General features: G+C 36.9%; 1 protein-coding gene across 3 annotated transcripts in view; it reads left to right on the top strand.

The window, feature by feature from the left end:
- The window catches only part of LOC115222269 (transmembrane protein 126A), a 47,513-nt gene that overhangs the window by 11,011 nt on the left and 23,830 nt on the right, over window positions 1–12,672 (top strand). The window contains exons 2-3 of one of the 3 annotated variants that reach the window (XM_036511176.1): window positions 7,464–7,466; window positions 7,577–7,586. The exons of the other annotated variants lie outside the window; for them this stretch is intronic. The gene's annotated coding sequence lies outside the window, so the exon portion shown is untranslated. The remainder of the gene's footprint in view (window positions 1–7,463; window positions 7,467–7,576; window positions 7,587–12,672) is intronic. 3 annotated transcript variants of the gene reach the window in all.

Genomic DNA, 12,672 nt, shown 5'->3' with positions numbered 1-12,672 from the left:
AGACTGAAAAATTAAGTACCAGGTTTAAAAAATAGAGTACCTTAGTTGATTCATTTGACTAAAAATTGTTCAAGGCAGTGCCCCAGCTTGGCCGCAGCCTAATGACTGAAACAAGTAAAGGATAAAAGATACCAAAAGTGCCAAGAGGTAGAGAGATTATTGTGTTGGGGTGGGGTGCCTGATTGATGGACCTGTGAGACCAACCAGCCCCAAGGAATGGAAGCTGTTATGTTAGAAGTAGAAAAGCTAGAGAGGGGAGTCAGCAGACCTGTGGCCCAGAGTCTGAAGTGTGTCTGTTAGAGATAGAGTGATAACCAACCAAGTGACCCTTCCCTTCCTTCGATGCAATTCAGGATGACTATTGACATTATTGCAACAATATCGTCCTGTATGTAAGAGTATGTTTGTTATTTCAGTAGTGTATGAATCCTTGCTATGATCTAGACGACGATCACATTTTCTCGGAAATATAATGACCATAAAATTTTATTGAATTGAATTGAAATCACTATGTACTGTTTGAATTAACTACCATATTGACACTGGCTTCTGAAATATTTCTTGCCAAATAATTTTATTATCATGAATATTGCTTGCTTGACTGCTGTGTCAGTATAACGTTGGTGCCATCAATGAAATTATTATTCCCCTCGTTAGCTGTTGTATTCTTGCTTATATCCAGTCTTGCAAGAGTGTCTGGAATACATGGCTTCATTTTCCATGTTTCTCTATTGTTCCTTTGTCCAAATTCTTCACTGGTGAAACCATAAACTGTTCACTGATTTCATCAATAATAGGGAGGGAAACCTAAAATTATCATTTTCTACTTCTGTGAATGGGTTGGATATAAAACCTTTCTTTCTAATCAGCATTTGAAGTCAAGTTTCACTGCCAGTTTGCTATGTAACCATATTAGTTGAAACAAGTAAAGAATTTAGAAAGCATTTACTATTAGGAAACTGAAGATTGCAGTTATGGTGTGGGTTTATCATCGATATTTTCATTGTATTCCTTAATCATTAAATTACTGAGCCACAAGGATTGGTTAACTGTGTGTGTGTGTGTAATAGGTACACTTCTGGCAAATGGTCAAGAAGTTTACTTCACAGGGTCCCACAAAACTGTGAAGTGTTGACAGAGACTGATTTAACAGTGGTGACGGTAGGTGTAGGTTGACTGTGTTGGTGGTAGTAGTCATGGTGTTTGTGGTGGTGATTGAAATAACAGATTCAAATTTTGACACAAGGCAGCAATTTCGGCGAGGGGGGGTGAGTCAATTACATCAACCCCAGTGTTCAACTAGTACTTATTTTATTGACCCCACCCCCCGCAAAAAGGAGGAAAGCAAAGTCAACCTTAGTAGAATCTGAACTCAGAATGTTAAGTCGGAGAAATGCCACTAAACCTTTTTTCCGGAACAGTAGTGATTCTACCAGCTTGCCGCCTTTATGGTGGCGGCTGAAATAATAGGTATGGGATAGGTATGGGGTTGCCCATAATGCTAATAGAAATGGTGCTGACAGCAGCTGCAACTTTGGTGCTGACAGTGGTTTTAAAACTAGTACAAAGTAACATCAAAATAATTGCTCACTCTATTTGCATTTGTCTAACAATTGCTGCTGCTGCAAGATGATGTATTTGAAGGGAACATGCTCCAGTGTACAGCTTCCTGTATTTCTGTTGTAGGTAATGAAGGGTAAGTGTGTGGGGGAATTGGTACAGTAATCAATGTAGAACCTGGGGCACAAGTACTGGAAGTGCAGAGAGATAGCGACAATTTTACCCCGAGGGAGAGAAATGCAGAGGAAATATGGAATTATTTTTGAAAATTTGAGATGAGACCTAGTTTTGATTAGATGTCGGTTTTGATAGAACTAGTTCATTTGGTTCGTTAAGATATCACCACTAGCATCACCATGTTCCAACACTGGCAGCTGCATCACTATCATCATCTCGGTTATAATTGATATTACTTCAACATCCATTGCTACCACCATGGTTACTCTCACTCCTCCTACTGTCACTATCATAATTGTCATTATCACCACCACCACCACCACCACCATCATCATCATCATCTATCTTGTAAGCCTCTGTGTAGCCTCTTAATCTGCTAGCAATGGCACTTGAATCTTGCTCAAATCACACCCTACCATCATATTGAAAGGAAGGGCGCATTAGATAATACCGTTACACATAGCTCTAAAAAGACAGGATGGAATGCTTTCCATTGTCATTCTGTTCAACCAGAGATGACCTTTGCTTCAACAACAACAACACTACATCCTGCTCCTTCTCATTTTCTGTTTTTTTTTACATTGTCTTTGCTTGGCACGTTTCATCATTCTCTTTCTCATCATCATCATCATCATCATTATTATGTCTACGTATAGTTAATGTTTAACCCTAGGTCATATCTCACCCAGCCATGACCATTTTGTTTTTCCATTCTGTCCAATGTTTCTTTCCTATGACAGTAAGTTGTGATTTTTGATAGGGATTTAACTGCTATTTTTTGTAAGTTGACTGAAGTTGAGTAACCATAATCGAGGCTTCAGAAAGCTAAGTTAGATGTCTTGGTATTGTTGGGGTGTGGTATATATTGGTTTCAAATTTTGGCACAAGGCCAGCAAGTTCAAGGAAGAGTATAAGTCAATTATATCAGCCCCAGTTGTTGACTGGTACTTATTTTATTGACCCCCAAAAAGATGAAAGACAAAGCTGACCTAGGCAGGATTTGAACTCAGAACACAAAGATGGATGAAATGCTGCTAAGCACCTTACCCAGCATTGCTAATAATTCTGCTGTCTTGCAGCTTTGAGTGTGGTATATATTGACTGAATTTACTCTTATAAATTTGATTTGACACTGAAATGTATCCTGTGCAGAAAGTGGGGTTTCTTGAACTTATCCTGGCTACCCATAGTTATCCCAGTTGTTCATCATTATCCTAACTATCAGTGATTAATCTAATTACCATATTTATTTCATTATCTATCCATGATACTTCAGCACTGTGTCATATATATTCCTGTGTCAAATGTATGACATCTTAAGAAGGATTTGCACCGTAAATTATTATTTCCCTATCATACTATCAAAGTGGACCGAACTCCCCATAGTACCTATTTACATGGTACTTACTGAAGTAGATGAGGTCAGTGATGTTATTTACATCCTCATTATTCAGAGGCAGTGAAAGTGTCTTTACTAAGGACATAGTTTACAGGATATAGTACACCAGCTGTTTGCCATTAAGACCAACGCCCAAATAACTTACCTTGCTGTGACTCTCATATTTTCCCTTACCTTAGTCCTAAAATATCATGACATACAATATATGGCACAATTCTTGCAGATAACATTAATCTATAAACATTTCATGAATATTTCCTTCATTGACTTCACTTTCCACCTACCAAATTTATTTGCACGGCTTTGATCGACCTGAAGCTATAGTAGAAGACACTTGCTTAAGGTACCCTGCAGTGGGACTGAACCCAGGCCCATGTGGTTGAAAAGCAAACTTCTTAGCACACAGCCATATATGTATTGTATAATAATTAAATTATATATTATGCATATTATTGTGTTTTGTTGTGAAGATGATCCTTCAGTCCATGAAAAAAAATTGTCTTGCATGAAACTTGTCTGTGGTGCCAAAAATGGTTGGTGACTGTTGCACCAGAGCATCAAACTCCTGGGATTCTATTCCTGCCTATGTTTTTCTTGAAAATATCAATTTATAGATGTTGTAACTGAACATAATTATATCTACTTCACCAGTTTTAGAGGTCTTGGAACAGTGTTTATAGGGAGTGTCTCATCCTCCTCACTGAGCCATCATAACAAAGAATGAACCACATCTCTCCCTCTCTCTCCCTTACAGATTTTGGAAATTAGTGTTTCCTATTTCTGGTAATGCACCAGTTGGACTAAGGGATTGCTCTACATCTTTTGATACTAATGTAGTTCTCATATTTGTTTGTGGCTGTAGTTATTTCTGCAGTAGTAACTTTTGTTGTTTCATACTGTGTAAACAATTTGGCTAAAAACGAGCTTCAAGTTAATCCTGATGCAGCCCTTTCTCCTTCCAGCTGTCCCCTCATCAATGTTTCAATGAGTCAAAGAGGTAGAAGAATCTTCTTCATAGATACTTAAAACAATTGGCTAAAGCATGGTACTTGCTGCCAGCTCATACTCACTTGTGAGTGATGGCTGTAGTTTTGGGTTCAATCCCACTACACAGCACCTGGAATTAAGTGTCTTCTACTATAGTCTCAAGCTAACCAAGGCCTTGTGAATGAATTTGGTTTACAGAAACTGAAAGAAATCTGTCACATATGTGTGTCTATTTGTCTGTGTGTGTTTGTCTGTCTGTGTGTGTGAGAGAGAGTTCATATTTTCTCATCGATGTGTGTATTTATTTGTCGATTGTAAGCAGTGATTTCATAAATGGTGACATTTGTTTGCAGTCAATCATGAAAATATCTCCCAAGTTTCTTGACAAGCTGCACAGCCTTTGTAAGCAAAAAGCTCATTCATACAGTTGTTTGTTTCCAGTTCTCCACATAAATATGTCTGGGCTATTTGTTGTTTGATAGACTGGGAGGTAATCACCTCCCTTGGAAACAAGCACAGGGTTGGTGCCCAGAAGGGAACCCAACTGCAGAAGTGCTCTGCTCTAATATGCTTTTGTCTGAGCCATTCAAGCATAGAAAACTAGACTTAAAACAATGATGGTAATGACAATGACAATACACATGTAGTATATATCATGCAATTCACTGTTTTTTCTTATGGTTTATATTCATTTATTTTCTCTGTGTTAAACAATTAATCATTAATTGGGGATGAATTGCTTCAAAACGTTTTGGCACCAATTGTGTCCTTTATCCAAATGACAAGACAAACACAACAGCAGATATTTTGGATTTCCCTCTTCTTGCTTTCTGTAGCAGCTGACAAAGGATGGGATGGTGGTGTTGAGTGAGACACTAGGATTGAGTCCTGTCTTCTTCTTCTTCTTCTTCTTCTCCTCCCCCCCTTCTTCTTCTTCTTCTTCTTCTCCCCCCTTCTTCTTCTTCTTCTTCTTCTCCTCCTCCCTTCTTCTTCTTCTTCTTCTTCTTCTCCTTCTCCTCCACCTGGTGGTGGTGGTGGTGGTTGTTATTTATTGTTGTACTGAAGTAGAAGAGAATATCAATTCTATGCCAGCTTACAGCAATGACAGGGAATGAAAGAGCAATGACAAGAATTTATACACATCACAAGGGTAATAATAATAATAATTTAATTTCATTCACTGATAATAAACAAATGTCTATTTGAAGACATCCATTGCATGCATACATACACACACACACATACATACTACATACATAGTAATAATAATAATAAAGGAAGTCTGTCGGGGTTTGACAATGACGTCAGTGATGCCAGAGGTGGGAGCAGAACCCAAAGGTGGATACGCAGATGTGGCTACATGTTGGGCACGTGACAGCAGAAGTAGGGTTGGGGATCCTCTCTTTTGGGGCTTGGCGCTTCTGGTCCAGGCACTTGAGGCGCTTTTCCTCAAACAGCCTATCACCCTTTTGGACAGCTGGATGCCAGGCACCGCAGTCAGAGGCAAGCGATTCCCAGCCACGGGCTGAAATGTCGCAGGTCTCAAGGGAAGTTTTCTGGCTGTCCTTGTATCGCCTCAGTGGCCTTTCGGGGTTTCTTGTTCCAGTAGCCAGTGCAGAGAAGAAGATCGTCTTTGGTAGATGCGCGTCATCCATTCGGACCACATGTCCAACCCACCGGAGCTGGGCCTTCATGATGAGAGCTTTGATCCCGGGCATTTTATTTCAGCTCTGCAAAGCACCTCAGTGTTGGAGACTCTGTCCTCCCAGGAAATTCCCATGATTTGTCGCAAGCAGTGGAGGTGGAACTGGTCAAGTACTCGCATTTGCCTCTTATACAGCATCTATGTCCCACAGCTGTGTGCGTGTGTGGGACATACACACAAACATATACTCATGCTCTTACACATACACACCCATCCACAGTAGGAAGTCTAACTGAACTGAGTAGTAATGGTCTTGGCAGCACTGTTTCTCAGCTTGATTAGAGTCATCCAAACGTACCTCATACTTGGTGTCCATTTGTGCATCTGGTGTCTATTTAAGACACACCATTCTCACATGGTGGCAGAAAAACAGTGTCATCCTCTTGTAAGATATTGGCATTAAATATTACTGTGTACGTTTGGATTTCACTCTTCGGTTGTTAATGGCCAAAACAAAGCAGAGGCAAATTCTAAGACAATCTTTGGTGATAAAACTAGTTCTATGAACTGATATTACATTCAGATTAATATTAAAACAGTAACTAGAGGTGGTTGCTGAATTGTTTCCCCTGCCTTTTTAAGCAGATTTTTGGTTTTACCCTATTGTGTTTGCAAAGACAAAAGTAAATTTATTTACAAAACAGACTCCAGTGTAAGATTTAAAATTCTCTCCTCTCCAGGCATTTTCATTAACAAGTACAAGTGTATGTCTACATAAATTATCATCAACACAATTATATTACCAATCTCGCTTCTACCTCATTTATCAATTATTTTACAACAGCATTGAGACTTGTTGCCTTACTGAAGGAAACAAGACATTACAATATGAAAGAAAGTCTTTTTTTCATTGGTGGACTATGATTGCTATTAATTGCTAACTTTCACTCTTTCATGTTCTCAGCTTATGGCTAAACTGAAGTAAAATAACTAAGTGCACATTTCATGAAGTAACTATCATTTCAGGCTCTTTTTTTTCTTTTTTTTTTTTTGGTAATGTAATTTACTGAGAGTGACAATAGTATGGGCATTTTAGGTAATTCTGAAAGTACATAACTTGGAAGGGTTAGAAAATAAAACCTTATCAGAGAAAAGAATCCACAGTTGTTTCATCTGTAATGAAAAACTGTCCAATATTGCTAAGTGCAAAGTTTCTCATCTTGTTAAGATAGTTTGAAAGAGAAATAATGTTACATCAGTGGAAGTATTACAGTATTTAACTCTGCGTTCACCATTGATATTTTGCAGCAAGGGAATTTAGCATATTTCTTATATTATCAGCAACACTGGTAACCATTAATTTCACACATTAAATGTTGATGTTCTATTGATAACAGTGAATTGCTACTTTCACTACCATATCATTAGAGGGCCTCTACACAGCCTTGTAAGCTGCTAGATATAGAAATCAAATCTCCTTCAAATCACACCTGACCATTTTTAAATCAATTATTAACAACATAAGGTAACAGGAAACTATTCCAGTGTCTCAAGACTGGAACACAAATATGAATTTCAAGATTTTATACATTTGTAATAAGACAAACTGCATTGTAGTCTTAATTTACAAACAGAACATAAAGACAGAGAAAATACTGCTAAGCATTTCACCCGGCATCCTAATATTTCTGCCAGCTCGCAGAATGAGCTACATACACACAATGAGCTTTTTTTTCAGTTTCCGTCTACCAAATCCACTCAAAAGGCTTTAGTTAGCCCAGGGCTATAATTGAAAACACTTGCCTCAGGTGCCATGTGGTGAGACTGAACCTGCAACCATATTGTTGGGAAGCAAACTTCTTGCCACACCTGCACATTATTTTGTATTTATATATTTATCTCTCTGTATCTATCTCTCAGATAAATAGATAGATAGATAGATAGATAGATAGATAGATAGATAGATAGATAGATAGATAGATATAGATATTACATGTATCAAAGAGGCCTGAATTTGCTCATCTTCTTAATCCATTGTTAAATGAGAAGAAAAAAAAACAAATGTAAAAAAAGAAAGCTGAATTAATAAGTGTAACACCTGGGTCATTGTTGACAATGGGGGTTGATTAAAGTTGATTGATACTCAATTTAACCATGGAGCAAGTACTTAATTTTTCTCTCAATTAAATTTCATTTGTTTTTTCTTTTTACAATAACCCAACTGACAATAATCAAAACAAATATTTCTGTTTTAATGAAAACAATTTTCAGAGTTAAAATTGGATGCTGCCTTTTTAATCAGTCAGAGTGAGGAAGTCATCACCCATCATCATCATCGTTGTCATCATCATCGTCATCACCATCACTACAGCTGGAATAATCTCACTGTAAATATCCTGTAAAACTGTAATTCAATCTACAGTTTCATATATACATACATTTATGTATGTACATGTGTGTGTGTATATATATATATATATATATATATATACGTAATTGACTCTACAGTTACATATATACATACATTTATGTATGTACATATATGTGTGTGTGTATATATATATACACGTATGTAATGTATATATATATGTAATGTATAAAAATATATATATATACATACACACATGCGTATATATACCTAACTTCTGCCATATAATTTAGTGAACATCCTTTTGTTTTCTCCTGGCTCCTCTCCAAATAGCTATCTCATCGTACTTACGTACGTTCTATATTCTCAATTGAAAATGGATTTTAATGGCTGTCAGCCAATATTGGCTTTTGTTGTTTCTGTTTGTTTTTTTTTATTAAATTCATTCAAAAAGGTTCTTTCTTTTCCCTTGCCCACCCCTTTTTTTTTTCATCTTTCTCCTATTTTTATTAGTTTTGGAGAAACTTTGTTTATTTACCATTGTTACTATTCTTCCTTTTTACTCATTATTCTACAGATCAGCAAAATTGCTATTAAAACTGAAACACTTTATCGTTATGTGCCTTGTGCTGTTTTGAGTACAGTAGCCATACTGGTTTAGTTACATACACACATACATACATACATACATACATACATACATACATGTATATATAACTCATCATCATCATCACCACCACCACCACTATCACCAGCATCATTATCATCACACGGTAGTTTTGGTCAGGATTATTAATGTATTTCTGTTTGCACGGTCAGTGCTGCATGTGACCTTCATTACATGTTTTTATTGCAAAAGGCAGATTGTGTGCAACATGTTCAGTGTCATGTGATTGGTTGACATCGGCATTGATTGTGGAAGACCATACAAACCTTTCTGCTATCTCACAACATACATCCATTGTTCCATTGCAGCCTTTCACCACATGTAGCCTGTGCCCTCTCACAACATTTCTTCACACACGAATCACATACCATTATCATAGCTCCAGCACATGTCTTAAAATGTCCTTGGTTTGTCCCAGCCTTGATTCCATCCTCCCTGGAATTGCACCACTTTCCTTCACTACAACACTTGCTAGAGATTTTATAAGTACCAACAGGTACAGAAGTTCTCTTTCAACCCCTTATTACCTCATACACATCAAAGGCATCAACAGATCTCAAGATCTCTCAACCCCTGCATTGCTCTATTTCACTAGTCTGCAACACTTTATCTCTATCAATCAGATGTTTTATATATATAATGTTTTATATATATAACTCTCTTAACCCTTCAAGCCAGTTCACACTCTTACCAGTCTGCTATCAACAGCTACCTTCATTATGTCTTTTATGCTTACCAAAGCATTATCATTTAATTCAAGAAAACCACCTTTCACAGAAAAATAAACTAATAATTCTAACACCAATGTAAACATTAAAGAAAGATAAAGATAACTTTTAACCTTTTATTACCAAAATAGAAATAAGAAAAAGTAAATAAGAGCTAAACCAGTTTTAGTCTCAGTTGGAGTGGAATGGTTTTTAATGTTACCTCCAAGGTTGTTTGATAGTTCTTGCCTTTCTATATTCTTTCAGTACTTTACATATTGTTCCAACAGAAATATGTTGTGTATTGATAAAACTTGAAATATCTAAAGAATTGTCTTTAGAAGTTATTTGCTGTCTAACGTACACCTGAAAGTAAATGTTCCATTAAAAACGGTCTATTGATCCCCGAAAGAAGGTCACTTGCGTTTCACAGCAACTTGTTAACACACTCTGAAGGAACACAACACAATAATAGAATTTCTCTCTCTCCAAAGAATAAAACCTATTTTTCTCATGATCAGTTTTATTACATCCATTATGTGTAAATTTTCAGGGATTTTTTTTCTTTTTTGTATTTTCCTTTTGTTTTCTCCATTAGATCTTACACAAATCATTAGCTATATCTTTCAGACCATCAAATTCATCTCAGTCTCTGTGAGATGCTGTTCTAACCATCTTCTGATTCTCCAGTTTTATGCATTGCTGTTAAAACATCAGATATGTTTACTGAAGGACAGGCATTTGATGGTTCCATTGCAGTCTGCTGATTTTGTTATCTAGATTTGAGCCTTGGTTGTAGTTTGTCTTTTTTGTTTTCCATTCCACTTATTGATGTCCTACAGTATCACACACACACACACACACACACACACACACACACACACACACATATGTATGTGAGTGTCAAACAACCATGTTTTCTCATCCCCTAGAAACATCAGTCATCACCTGGAGAATGCAATGGATAATGTCTCTTCTCAGAAGGCAATTACAGATGCAGTGTTTATATCTTTACATACATCACAAAAAAAAAAAAAAAGATTATCAGTTAGTTGAGTCAGCAAATGAACATGTATATGGTCAATTAAACTGCTAAAAATGGTAGCCAAATTTCCCTCATATCACATTTTACTGTCATTAAGACAAAAGAAGAATGTATTGAGTCATGTAACTCTAGATACAACACACCTAATAAATAGATGTGGTGGTCATAATTTTACTAGTGATGTGTTCACTCGAGGATAACCTGAGTCTAAACAACAACATATCAATGGCTCTCTCTCTCTCTCTCTCTCTCTCTCTCTCTCTCTCTCTCTCTTCTCTCTCTCTCTCTCTCTCTTTCTCAAACCTCACCTAACCATCTTTAAAAGGATATACAAGGTACATTGGTAGCTTCTTTGGATTACACTTTAGCTGGCTTGTTGACGATTGGATAACCTTTGATCAGAGGTCCCTTTTATCGCAGCTGACCCCTGACTAAACAACAACAACATCCTAAATCCTCTTATTCTTAATCATACATCTGACATAATCTGGTAACCCTGTCTCTTACAATGAGGGTCCCAGTTGATCAGATCAGCAGAACAGCCTGCTCATGAAATTAATGTGCAAGTGGCTGAGTACTCCACAGACAAACATAGTTCTCAGAGAGATTCAGCATGACATGACGCAATGCGCCACTGGGGATTGAACTCACAACCTTACAGCTGAGCTAGTTATCCTAACCCCTAAGCCATGCAACTTCACTGACATAATTTATACATGAAGTATTTAATGTCATGGAAATTGTTGCCAATCATTAAAAAACGAATTCTTTTATCTTTAGGCATCAGAACGTATTATTTGATTAATTTTAAAGCCAAACTGGCTGCACTGTTTCCCAAAACGGGACAAGCCTTTAAGGATTTAATCTCAAAAAATGGGGAGGGTTTAATGCGTGCCATAATGCTGCAGTTAGTGCTTACGGCAAACTGCTGATGTTGTTCTTGCTGTTGTTGGTCTTAAATGACACCAAGCCATCAGCTGTCAGTACTTCTGCCAGTGATAAATGAAAATGGATCTGCAGTGGGAGCAATAATTTGATTAATATTTCATGTATATCAGTGGTTAATGATTAATTTGTTGTTGTTTTGCCCTAAATCAACTCTGATCAAATAGGCCTATGAGCAAAGGCGTTGCCAAATATGACCAACTTGTCTATGTTTTCTTTAATGACACAGTGTATCTAGGATCACGTTATCCAATGAATCATTTCCTTTTTGGTGTGATATGTGGGAGATTTAGCTACTGTTTCTGTTATTTAAAAAAAATCACATAGAAGCTCTCCTCCAGAAGGAAGTGCGACAGATTCTTCAGAATTAAGCAAAATAAAGTGGTAGTAACTGGGACAGGTGTGGGGTGAGGGAGATATAAAGATTTGGTTTGTGTTGGAAACTGGAATAAGGTTAGGGTTAGGGTGAGGTGTGGAGTAGCCATGGCAAAAGATTAGATGTGGCAGGTGTAAGACAAAGATGCAAGTTAAAGTGAAGCAGCTGTAAAATAGGTACAGTCAAGAAGCTATACTGAATTTTTATAAGTAAACATAGTTTGGCCACAATATTTAATTTGCTAATTTAGATTACATAAATGTAAATAGGTACTATGAGTACTGTGCACAGGTAAATCTTATCACTGTAAAGAATGAGATTATTATATAATTAATGAATGTTTTGCTAATGTGCAATGCTGACTTCAAAATCTTTGGCTTTCAAGAATCTACTTGAGTGGTTAATGACTGTTTTGATTTCCGAATGCATTTCCCAGTCCATTCTGTATTAAACCCTTCTTGTACAAGTAGACATGAACCACCATGTCAATATTCTACACGGCATTTTGGTTCTACAGCAACACAGTGACATACTATATCTTTGCTCTGAGACACACCATAGATATTATCACTCAGGTCATGTGATAGCATTGGTTCACCCAACTCAGCTCAGATGTATATCAGATTTAATTAACAACAATATGGGAGATTATAATACTGCACTGAGATATTATGTCGATAATATAGCACAGGTCATGTGATACTGCACATTGCATAGAGATCCCAGATCAGATTTATATCAAATTTATTGATTATTTTACACTCTGTACTAATACTTTAACCCTATCAATGGAAAA

This window comes from Octopus sinensis, linkage group LG19 (genome assembly GCF_006345805.1).
Source record: "Octopus sinensis linkage group LG19, ASM634580v1, whole genome shotgun sequence".
In the NCBI taxonomy this organism is placed as follows: Eukaryota; Metazoa; Mollusca; class Cephalopoda; order Octopoda; family Octopodidae; genus Octopus; species Octopus sinensis.
This window is presented reverse-complemented; position numbering and strand designations above follow the sequence as displayed.